We start from the raw sequence: 13,681 nt of genomic DNA on the forward strand, positions 1-13,681 counted from the left end.
CACAGAGTCGTAACAACGAGTGTAGACTGCATAGGATCAATAAATATATGTTGTAGGTTTCTAATACTAAAATCTGTTGACAACTTTGGGGTAATTTGTCACTGACTGGAGAGGTGGGCTTTTAGAAGGATTAAGTTAATTTGCCGTTGGATGGGTTAGGTGATGAATAGGTGTTTTGAAATATTAGATCGAATAGTAAGATCTGTCACGTGGGGTATATTGCACCATATACCCGTAAGAGACTCTTGAAGATGTATATAACAAGAAAACGAATCAATTAGATTAATTCCAATTTTAGATTCAATCCTGTTTCGGATTCCTAATCCACACATTGAAGTAAGTCCGCAGATGTATTTGATAATTTGTTTAGACGATTTGAGAGGACATATTTATTCACTGGAACTACCAAGTACTCATTGGACTAGAATGTTATTCTGGGACAATTGTGAATTATTGAAATGAAATCTGGACAATACGATAGTAAACATACATTTGAGAATCTGATATTTATTCGAAACATTCAATTCTTTTGGACTTGAATATAACCCTTGTTTGGCCCAATCACTGCATATTAACTGCAATATTTGTATTTCGACTCTATCGTATTTGTACCTGAATATCCACTGACATAAAATAAACCATTCGCTTCCCTCCCCGTTTTCTCCATTGCCTATAATTGTCTGATATATTTGCTCACTACATGGGCGTATGTATTATCACTCGCGTTGGGCTAAATAGTGATTTAAGCTTTTCTGGAACGGAAATTTAAATTCTGCATCAGCCACAGACTTCAGTTCTTTCGTAAAATGTACATACGTCAAACAATAATGCTTTGGATGACATACTGTAATCTTACTGTGTTTATTTAAATTTCAATTCTCACACAAGAATGGAACCAGTCTCATGAGGTTATTTGCACATGTCATTACTGTCATCGACAGCCTTTATATGAACAAACCTATGCGGGTTTTATAAGATTGAGGCCTCGAAAAAGTGTGCTATTTTCTTGTAAACTCAGACGCTCGAGTCTGGAATTTTGCTTATATACAAATGGAAATACATTCATGCTGCTCGTGCGTGTGAAAAATGTAATAAGACGTAGACCCTGATTGGCAATAAAATTGTATACCCACATAAAAGTCACTACTCTTGGACATATGATACCATTCTCAACAAGCCAGAACGCATCATATTAAAAATTAATACAAGTTTATATTTTATATTTGCTTTTCGAAATTGTTTTATTAATCTACTGGGTATGAGAGATGGCTTAATGCGGATGAATACAATTGCATTTTGTTAAAGATAATCTGAAGTACAAACGTTTTTAAATGAACTATTTGATACTGTATCTCAAGACGAAAATTATAACGCTGTTAACCAATTGAAGTTAGGAAACGTCATTGGTCCGATATAATGATGAATTAATTTACTGTGCTTGGGACTGACACATTGCTACTTTTCTCAGATAGTACATATAATTTCTTTGATATTGGACATTTTCCAGATTCTTGGTCATTAGGATGTATAGCTACAATACATGAAATAGATTATGTGAACAAGGATGAAAAATAATAACTGTAATAATTACATGCGTATTGATTGAAAACGTTACACTAGACAACGTAAGAATCGACCTCTCCATTAGGCAGAATCACATAACCTGTATATTTAAGATGAAACGGAATGACGGGAACTATATAATGCCAACAGCTTTACTCTACACGGTCTTATCATATTTTTAAAACACTGTAAATAAATTGTTTTTTTTTGTGTGTGTCAATTTAACAAAAACTGTTGATGATTTAGTCAGAGATGTACAATGAGTTTAATATGTATGTTTCACGTGATTTTTATATGCACAAGAAAATTTAAATAACGTACAATATACAGGCGACATTTTTAAATTGCTTTCTGAGATATTGCAATCTGCCAAGTACAATATATATTCTATTTCATATTTGTATTTTCGTAGATGACATTGAGAACGAATTTATACCTAAGAGATCTTGAACACATTGATACAAATTTATTTAAATTGTTTATGCTATGTGCTGATAAAGATTTAAGAGTAGCGGTAGGATGGATTGGATTGTTAAAGTTAATGTTATGTGACGTTTAAAAAGGCAATGCCCTAGTAATGCTCTAGTCATTAGCTTTTGGAGAAAAGCATGGGACAAATATTTTGTTTTTCTTTCTGTTAGTATATCCATGCATGAATATGTCTGTAATTTCATTTCGGGTGAAAATATTCATGACGCTCATTACTAAGGAATGAAACGTAGTCCACTTATACATAATGAGCGCTTTGCGATCACCATTTGGGATCTGATCTTCTAAGTCAAGGGCAAGGCTCAATATTTCAAGTTGTTTTTCTTGGCATGTTTCTCAATGTCCGGTCCTCTTTCGCTTTAAAGCCGTGTGATTAATAAATGCGACTTTGTATATATGTTACATATAAGTACCAGTGAGTGTGTTGCATACTATGTTTGGGTTTCACCTTTGAAGTCAAGGTGAATGGTAATTATTTTGCTCTTTGATCGCACGTGCCATCTCATGACTTTAACGTTAGATCCTTGTGAGATTAAATGATGCAACGTATCACCAATAAAAGGTATGTTACGGAGTAATTGAGGATTACGTATCAAGGTCACTGCCCAATAATGAATGGTTTCCATCGTACTGTCGTTCTCATCTCTGACCTTTGAATGCTTTTAGATTAAGCGAGCAAACGTTGTATACTGCTATATCATGACTACAAATTTGTCACGTGCCATATTATGGTCCTTATCTTCAAGGGTAGGATCATGACTCTTTAATTTAGTTTTCCATTCATTCAGCTCAGAAGGATTAAAGATGTTTTATGTTAAGGAATGTAACTTGGAATACTTATATTTCGTAATTAAATGGTATGTGCCACACTGTGTTAAAATCCTAAATGTCATGGTTGTTATCGTTATCTTAATTTTTCCGTCTAACGTTCCCATCCGAACTTTAACTTTTGAACCTTGTTAGATTAAAGGAATGAAACTTAGGATACTTATATATCATCATTGGAGGAATCTTTAAGTTAAGGCCACATATAAACAGTTTTTTTTTTCCGGTTGGCCTGTATTTTCTGCACTATATCCCCATATATTAGATAAAAAGATTGGAGTATGTACCATCATTTACGTAAATATCATTAAAAGCAAGTGTATTCGGTACCATATCTTAAAAGTCAATGTCATTGTGCAATATTTCCCATCTTATATTGTACTTTCCATTTACTCTATAATCACAGAACCATTTGAGATGAAGTGACTACATGTTATTACTATATATCATCAAAAATGAACGTGTTGCGTATTTTCACGATTAAGGTGACTTGTCAATATATTAGGTTTCAATCACATCCTCCTTACTGTTCTGAAATTGTAAAGCTGGTTAAAATAAGTGGATAAACCCTTGGATGGTTATATATCGTCATAGTAACACGCGTTTGCTTTCCCCATTTTGGGTCTCATCCTCAAGGTCAAGGCCACAGTTCAACATTTTAGAGGTTCGCTAATGCTTCTCAGAGTTATAGCATCTCATGTGTCACAGTCAAGTTACATTTTCACGGTCAAAGTCACTGTCTGATTGTATTTACCCTGTTTTGTATATTTTTACGCGAATGCCTTTTGAAGTAGGGTTCCTATCCGAAAGCTTTACCGCTTTATCTTAAATGTTATATTTTGATTAAATTTTTTGAAGTAGTATCACCTCACAAAGGTATGTGTGGCACAAATATTCATCGAATTTACTTGTTAAAACTGATATAATGATATTTATATATGTAATATTTCATCTAATATTTGATGTGGTTAAAAATGTGATACTATAATAAATTACCCCCAGATGTTAAAGTTCATATCTTGACCTGTTGACACTGCATACGAATCAAATAATCTACAAGTTGGAATAAATGTATTGTGTCTCTGTGTATAAATGAGAATGATCAGGGAAAAAGCGTTAGTAGTACAAGGGATGAATATGCTAATTTACATGATATTGCCAATATAAGAACATTGTTCTAGTGATAAAGTTGCATTCATAATAATGTGCATAATGGATCAATGGATTGATGGCGTGTCTTGTATATGCAATATTATACACGATTGACTCTGCAGCAAATGCTGCACGTGTGTAAGCGGTACGACTTTAGCTTTGGATACACGAGCAGGAAAACTGTCTTCTCTTTTCTTCCAGAAGATTTCGTGCTAATTTTTGAAGCATGTTTATTCTTAAATTGAACCTTAAGCATCTAGATTTTGCTTTGTTTTATGCTGCGAAATAAAATCGTAAAGTGAGTTAGGAATATTTGGTACTTGTCTTTAAGCAATAACTTCGAAGTATCTTAGGAAATTAGAGCTAATCCTTGTTTGATTGTTTTTGTTTATTTTGTTTTCCAGCGAATGAAATACATGTGGTGGTTGACGAGAGTGGTGAAATTACAAGCCCAAACTATCCTGCGAATTACATTCCGACATATAATGATAAAATTATCACTTGGAGCATTATGACACTGGGAAAGAGCATTGTATTTCGAATAAATGATTTTGATATCGATTCGACCACTACGGTCTCATTGCTGTGCGGAGATAGGTATGTACAAACATATTAAAGTGAAGTGTAAGTTTGCATTAGAACATATCAGATTGATTATATATATATATATATATATATATATATATATATATATATATATATATATATATATATATATATATATATATATATATATATATATATATATTTATATACAAATGTAATGTCATTCACATTGGTAGGAGGTGATGATAGACACACTTTATATTTTCTTATATACAGACCTAACTGAGATTGGGTAATGAGGTTTTAAGTTTTCTTTGTCAATAACCTTGACATACACAACATATACGTACAGAAAATATAAAACACAAAATATGTTGGCACATATAATTAGTCTTTTTTTTCTAGAGATATTCGTGGCCCTGAAAACGCCGTTGCTTTTTTGACCAACACTCCACTTAATGGTTGCACCTCCCGTATTTGGTATTGCAGGCTGCGTGTATTTAAAGACAGTTATGTTTTTATGGAGACCGAGATCTTCAAACTACTCTCGTTGGCCTCATTCCCCAGTCTTCCTTCTTCTTTTTGTCCTCTCTCTTCTTCTCTTGCTTCCAATCTGTTTGATCCAGTCATCTAAATTTCTCTTGCATTTTCATAGGCCACAAGTGGCCGATTGGTCTAAAGCGCTCTCTGTCACGGATTACTGCCATCTCACCTCTGTCTGTGTGGGTTCGAGTCTCGGGCTCGGCGAATGTGGAAATGTGAGAAGGCTTGCTGGTGGTTATTTCCGGGGTTTTCCCGGGTTCTTCTTCCACCATTAATACTGGTCGCCATGTATAGCCTATATTGTGCTGAAAAATGGCGTTAAAACCCATAACAACAAAAAACAACTTGCATTTTCATCAATTTGTTATGCAGTCACTGAAATCCCCTATCACATCTCATGCTCTTTTCTTCCCACGTTTAATTCGGTCTCTTCTTTACCCTCCTCTAAACCGTCGATGCTCATTTAATGTTGTGACCTTCTTCTGCCTCTATTGAGCCCTTTGCTGACTTTAACTATATCGTCACCTTCTTCAGATGTCGACTTATTGTACCAAACACAGGAGGTGCTTCGCACTCATTCATCTGAATGCTTAATACTACTGTCTATATGGCAGTGTTCTGCCATTTTTATGTCTTGTCTGGTCGACGATGAATGTCAAGGTTGTGAACACGCCGCATTATATGCTTGAAGCTAAGTCATGAAGAAATATAATCCTACCATAGCATTCAGCCCTCATAGAGAATACAAACGGAACAGACATTGTACAGACCTTACATAAATCATTTTGTTTTTGAGTATTTTCATTGGTTTACACAAGAAAAAGGGTGTGATTAAAGAGTTTGTTTTATACACACGACAACTTACATTGTACCAAGAAACTCATTTTATATGGGAAGGAGATTTTCAAATTGTTGTTTTTGGTTGTGACATAAAAACATATACACAATAAAACCCATAAAATAGAAAACACAAAAGACAAAAGTCAAAATGATTAGTTTATTTATTTCATTAGAGATATGGGAAAGGCGTTTAGTTTTGGTGAGCGGACCTGGATTTATCTCCTAGGATTACGGCTATATCTCACCAGTCGCCTTAACACTATATAGGGTCGACTCCTTCTAAACAAGAAGGAACGGCCCATCGTATCCATTATGCATTCCAGTTGTACATCTTATTGTTTTCGCATCCGTTACCTCTGATGTTGTTGTTGCTGCTCATGAAAGTATCTTTGTCTTTCCATCTATTATTTTCCCCGTCTAATCATCTCCTCGCGCAGGAGGTTTCTACTTGGCCATATGTCAGTTTGAAGATGGGTGACTTCGTGTCCCTTTTCTTCTTCATCAGGTGCTGCCTTGCCCGCTGCACCATGGTTGTAGGATATGTTCCTGACCACTCAATAATGAAAACAATAGACATGATATAAATCATCCCTTCGATTCATTTTGCCAGTAATATTTATTTTTATTTTGCATTCACACTCCACCCCCTCTTTGTATGTCTAAATATTAATGAAGAAGACTGTTAGACCTATTAGAAAGTCTTTCATCACTATTCCACTATTGTCAGGATGAAGACATAATTTTCACTTGGTAGAGTCATTTTGAAGCAGATATCAGATTTCATATGTTTTCCTAACTTTCATGCTATACTGTGCCATGTATCTGTTCATGGATTTAACATCTTTGGAGTGTAAAGCGAAGTTGTCAAATATGTTTACTGGTTTTGGGCGATAAATATATTTTCAGGATAATAAATGTTTCTATCGTTAAATGCTTGCTGAATGCGTGGACAAGCAGTACATTAAATAACTTGTTAGATGTTCCTTTTTGAAGCTGAATTCCATTTATATACGATAAAGGGTTGAACACTTATCCTACGTGCATACAACTGACTTCTCTTATCTACGTACATTGAGCCCGAGTTTACCGTGTTTACATTTTCGAACGTTATATTTTGATCATATATTTATATAATCCGTTCACTTTCTTATATGTAATATTATATAAGCAGTGATTTTACACACTCTTTACATATATGGCTCTTTGCATCTCGCCTTTTATTTCACCCAACACTTCAACCACTCTGTGTGGCCTAGTGGTTAGAGCGTCCGCCTCGGATGCGGGATGTCCTGGCTTCGATCCCCGGCCGAGTCATACCAAAGACTTACAAAAATGGTACAAACAGCTGCCTCGCTTGGCGCTCAGCATTTAGTGGTTAGTGTTAGGACTGGTCGGCCTGGTTCCAGGATAATGTGACTGGGTGGGACATCATGCTACATGTCTGCGATGATATATCCCAATGCTTGACATCACTATAAACTGCCACACTGCAGACATCATAGCGATATGACTGAAAAAATAATGAAGCTAAGTTAAAAATCCAAGTCACACTCGCCCAACACTTCTATCTCGCATTAATAACATTTTGTAACTGTCTGCATCATTTGTTTCAGCAGTAAATACAATCTTACATATCGACGTGAAATTTGAGTTGGCATGTCAACATGATTGTTGTTATTTCAATGAGGACACCCACTAGTGCAATGAAACAAATCTTGGTGGCAGTTCGCTGGAGCGACTAGCAATTGCTCTCGCACAAATGCTCTGCTTGGTGGCGTAGCCTCCCTTAATTGGACCGCTGAACGGTTTGCAGCTCCAAACGGTAACTACTCAGTTGTCTTGGAGCAACAAACCGTTACGAAATTGTAAACACGTCGTCGATCATAACATGTTAGTAGCACCACGCAGACAACCTTGAAACTCTCAAGTTGCATAGAAATGTGTTACAAACTTGAATCCTAGTAGTTAATATCTATGAAATTATTTATAGTCTGGAAACAACAACCTTTTTGTCGAATCTCACTTTCTGGTTTGAATTCATTCGTGCTTGCGGTTTCATTATTTAATGCTTCTGTGACTAATGGAACTCGTGCTACCCATTCGATTAACTGAGGGGTGGTGGTGGGATTAACCTCTTGTGTTCCAACACCTTTTGTTCGAGATTGCTGCACTATGAAATTTCGTTAATAATTCCTGCGAGGACTGATGACCGAATAACCATTCTGCAAGTGTGAGTTTAAATCGTTCCTCAATGGCCTGGAAACAATACATATTAATATGAACAGCACGAACTTGCACATGGTGTTCTGACAACAGCGCAGCAGCACATCTGAGAAATTATTTACCAGGATTCACTTGTAATATATAAGCCATGTAGCATCGTATCCCACCCAGTCTCTTATCCTGACACCAGCTGACCAATCCTAGCACTAACCTCTTAATGTTGAGAGCCAAGCGAATCATATCCTAGCACCATCTTTGTAAGTCTTTGGTACGGGGTTCGAACCTGCTACCTCCAGTATCAGAGGCGGACGATCTACCCACTAGACCACCGGAGATGTCCATATTACGAAGTAAAGATCAGAAATGGTGAAATCGAGTGGTGAAAAATAACAAACGCAATAAAAAACAATTGCATGGTCATATTGAAACATTCTGCAACAAAACTGACTGGAAGTGTCCAAACACACCTTGCTCAGCTTAAAGCAGCCAAACACAAGATCATCCTAGTGGTATTAAAATTCCGAATCAGGGGTAATACAAATACAGAAGACTTGTAATAAGATATTTCCATTCGTTGAAGCGGCTCCAGTAGTTGCAAATGCTGCGGCGTTATGGGCTGTTGGAACTGGATCGGCACGGCTCTGAAAAAGGAGGATGGAGGTCGCACACAAGTAAGAAAAGGAAAGGCCCTCATTTACCAGGAACAAGTCGTTGAATACCATCACGAAGAGGTCTTTGATTACACGATATAGCATGCAGAAAGCTACGCGTCTGTTGACCAATCTTGAAATTTCCACGAATTAAAATCAGACAAGCATTTTCGTGGTGTCTTTAGTCGTAATGAACTTGCATCGATAGTGTCACGCACACGTGAAACCGGCAATGTCACCCTGGATTTGACAACAAGAGCAGGTACTGATTGTGTGGTTTATGTGGTGACACCTCATCATCGTTAGTATTTTGACTTGTATGGACTTGCACAACAAGTTGAAGTGTGATTATTTGACGGAGAACGATAAACTTGAACGTCAGATTCGTCTACCACTGTTCCATTAAACTCAACCTGTATTCTCTATTGGATTGGTTGGTGAAGTGGATCTTAGTAGGTTTGCCTGCAAAGCTAATTTGACTGAATTTGCAAGTCGTGTTATTCGTTGTATTAACCAGGTGAGCTTGTGATTTTTGAAGATCAATCTTTTAAATATTCATAACATTGTTAAGTTGAAATGCGCTGTCAAAAAGAACCTGGCTGAGATCAAATATACAATGGGAAATCAGAGAGTATGGTTTGTCAATGGCTTATATCAAAGATGACACTAATGCTATATCAAAACAATACGTGGATAGACAAATTGCTGTTGTGCTATCAGCATCACGTGTAGTAAGTTCTGGGGTGTATTTCAATTATATTAACCGGTAAAGGAGATATAAAAACTGTAGACTTATCAAATGGGCTACTTGTTTTAGCTCTGTCGGGAATCACTTTAATATGCATAAATGTCACTCTTTAACGCTTCTCGAGTATGGTCATATTATCCATTTGAGTTTAGTGGCAAGTGTGGAACATTAAAGATAATGATAAATACTGCTACTGGAGTGGGTGGGTGAGCAATCATTAAGGAGTAGTACTAACGATAATACTATTAAAAATTATTAATATATTAAACATTGCTAATATTAACAAAGTCAGTGTCTTTGGTCGGTGGTGATGAAATTCAGTTCGAGGGACTCAACATCTTTCCAAATAGGGATACTTAGCCGTTTTTAGTGTTGTTTTTACAGATTAGATTTATCATTACATATACGTGATGGGTTCCGTTTGCGGTTGCATAATGTTGAATGACCTAACGTAGGATCTTAACATCGATCGCAAGTTTGTTACATTTGTCGACGAACATCTCCTTCAAAACGGTGTTACCAGACCCTCGTTAAAGGTCACAAAAAACAACAGTTGTGACCATCGTGATGTGCCACTACAAACCCTAGGTTGAATTGCTGCTGAACCCGCCCTGGTTACGTTTACCAATGAATGTGTTTCACTAACATTAACTCAATTAAAACAAAAAAGATCTCGAATGTTATTCACCAAGGACTCACTTATCCTAGTAAAAGTTAACTGGGGACGACAAGAAAGAGCCTTTAATACACCAGGCGCAGGTGCAATGAAATTGGTGGTATATCTCTAGAACGTATAATTGTTAAATTTTCTTCAGACAGAGGCTTTCTATAATTGTATGACAGTTGTAATATTCAAATAGTGTAAATGGTTAGAAGTTCAGACGCGTATTACGCTTGAGCATGATTATTTATTACCAGTCCTGCAATTGTACTACGCGAATGTATTATCAATAGAAGAACAATAATTGATCCCAAAAGCTACCGATGTAAAAAATAATCGAAGAGGAGGAACAGCTGAAAAATGAAATCACTAATAGTACCGCGTTGATTATGAAATACAAACTAGCGTGTTTCGTTTCGGATGTTATTTGTGCTCTTGCCGCGGCAACAACTGTTGGCCTTGGTGTGAATGGAATGGCAACCACGAGGACAATCATAGGTGCACCAATCGGAAGTATTGTCGGGGTTATCGATAATAGTCTGTGTCTATTGTGATGCTAGTACATATGCACATATATGGCTTGCTTGCCAGAATGGGTTCAAATCATGGGGAAAGGAGGCTGTGATGTATATCAGGAAGACAAATAAAACGAGTACGAAATAAAAAAACGGTATAATGACACTACCCCAGAAATTCATGTCATTTGATCTTTGACACTTATTTGTTGAATTCAGCATAACTTATTTTGATATGATTTTTTGCCGCTGTTGAACGTTACGAATCTTGCTGTTACAAAGTCTATTTTTAAGTTGTTCACGTTGCTTCATTTATATATTAAAAGCTGTGTCTAATAATGACTAGTTTTGATTTTATCTGTATCGTGTGAAAGCAGAGTTAAATGATTAGTTCATATAGTTGAAACATATTCAAGTGGGATTATTTGCTTTGCTGTTAGAAATACGAAATCAAGACGACTTCCTTATAATTTAAAGTTCCTTTTTCTATTTAACTGCGAATTTTCCCCATGATCATTAAAATTTAAAACTGTCGTCGGCTTCAAAATTGAGACTTATGTTTATACTGGCAACTATAAGTTTGTCTCTACCTTCCACAGCGATTATGCAGCATACAGACACGATATCATCACAGTTTGAAAATTCTTCAAAAATATTAGAGAGATGGTCGATTGAAAATAAAGTGTTACTTTTCTCCTACTTGAAGTAAAGGAAGTAACAAATCATTACTTTAAGTGCAACCATTTCTATTTCAAAGGAGTTTTCGTCAGTAGTGTCCTATGTTGAATGTTGAACTAGAGTTTCAAATCCCCCAATTCATTAAATGTTATTAGCTCCGTGTAAAAAGTGCATTTCATGCATATTTTCAAGAGTACAAGTTTATCATTAATTACTACTCTTTGTATTTTAACATCACTCTAGTTTCACAATCGTTACTTCTTTACAGTAATTATTATTCTCAACAGTTTGTTTAATTTCTTGTATATCTCTGTCTTGTATTCTTTCTATAACTACCGCGTCTATGTGGAGATTATAGTTTTGACGTCCTTGGAAGATAATTAAGCATGAGCCAGATATTTTGTTGTCTACACGAGAATAGACAGTGGTATGTGTTGGACTAAGTTCACTGTTGGTTACCTTTAGATTTAAGGATCCTTTCACTCCAACATTTTATATGTTATCTCTACTAATGATTATCTCTCTGTGTTTCTCGAAATGTCCCCTAGATTATCGGTTTATTTATTCTTCATAGGTAGTTTATTTTATAAACTTATTGTTCCTTTCATTTTTCTCAGTCATACGTTCTGGTTTTCTCTGCTTGTCGGACGTGATTATGAACACCACTAAAGTTGATTCGATTTGATATTTATTTTGTCTGCTGTATCAAGAAGAATTGAGAACTTTCTAACCTTACATTCTAACCTATGCTCTAAGTTACTATAAATGGTTTTCAATAGACTGGTTGTTTTAGAGTAGCATTATTAATTTGAATTCATATTATTATATGATCATAGTACATTCTTTTCTCAGCTGGTTTTATATATCTGTTATTCGTCAAAATAAATTAAGTCCCGTTCCCGTTCACGATCAAACGCTTATAAACGTTGTTAACGTATCAACTTTTATGAAATTTATATGACGAATTGTTTCACGAAAGAGAGAATGTCAAACACTAAATTTGATCAAAATCAAAATAATTGTGTCTAAAAGTTATTGTAGCTCAAAAATTACTATAAACTTCCAATACTTAGGTCCAGTATTGGAGAGTAGTTTCCACTCATCAACCAACGCTGCATTACAAAAAGGCAATGGCACGCACCAGGTATGAGCTAACAGCTATTGATGGTTTCAAGATGATGTTGACATTGATATGTTGAGAAACTGACGTTTTGTTGAAACTATGCTATGTTACAGAATTAAATTTATGAATTATATTCCTCTCTTGGAAATAATTTACAATATTCTATTTTCTAGAGAAAAATTGAAATACTTGAAATAAGAAATACACAAATTAAAAATATGTTATATAAATTTTGTTTTAAAATTAAAATTAGTTTTGTTAAATATATACATTTTTGTGTTATTTTTATGTAATATTTGAAACACATTTTGGAATCCTAGATCGATACGCCTTTCCTTCGCCTGACGTTGTATTGCAATGCGTGGTGTCGTGAGGTCAATTACACGTGTTACATGTATGAAAATTATGTTATCGGTATAATAAAGTCTATTACATATTATTCATGTGATGAAGCTCCTTAAGTAAATATTGTTTAATTCCTAGTGTATATCAGTTTACATATTTGTCCAGAACGGAAATAATCAAGGGCAAACAATCCAGAGAGATGTAAACATATCCAACATAATTTACCTCTTTTTTGGGGTATACGTAGGAAAAAATTTGTCAAACACGTGGCCACAAAACACAACATTGGCGATGATTAATTTGCCCCCGATGTTAAAATTCATATCTTGACCTATTAGCACTGCATACGAATCAATTAGTCTACAAGGTGGAATGAATTTATTTTGTCTATATGCATACATGAGAATGATCAGGAAAAATCGATAGTAGTACAAGGGATGAATATTCTGACTCACATGATATTTGACATATGCATTATTTTACACGATTCAATTTGAAGTAATTGATACACGTGTGTACGTGGTACGACTTCAGCTTTGGATACACATACAGGAAAGCTGTCTGCTCTGTTATTCCAGAAGATTTTGTGCTAAGTTTTGAAACATGTTTATCCTTAAATGGAACCGTAAGTCTCTAGATCTGGTATTGTCATATGTTGCAAAATAAAATCGTTAAATGTGTTTGGAATATTTGGTACTTGCCTTTAAATAATAATTTCCAAGTATCTTAGGACATTTGAGCAAATCCTTGTTTGATTCTTTTCTTTATTTCATTTTTCAG

At 35.3% G+C, this 13,681-nt stretch overlaps 1 long non-coding RNA gene across 2 annotated transcripts in view; it reads left to right on the forward strand.

Moving 5' to 3' along the window:
• LOC149786571 (uncharacterized) overlaps positions 1–4,620 on the forward strand; it is a 76,446-nt gene extending 71,826 nt beyond the window's left edge. For both annotated transcript variants that reach the window (XR_016425206.1, XR_016425207.1), the window contains exon 4: positions 4,434–4,620. This is a non-coding gene — a long non-coding RNA (uncharacterized LOC149786571). The remainder of the gene's footprint in view (positions 1–4,433) is intronic.
• The last annotated feature ends 9,061 nt before the right edge of the window (positions 4,621–13,681 follow it).

Source organism: Sinohyriopsis cumingii, chromosome 12, assembly GCF_028554795.1.
Source record: "Sinohyriopsis cumingii isolate HCF-2022 chromosome 12, ASM2855479v2, whole genome shotgun sequence".
Lineage (NCBI taxonomy): Eukaryota > Metazoa > Mollusca > Bivalvia > Unionida > Unionidae > Sinohyriopsis > Sinohyriopsis cumingii.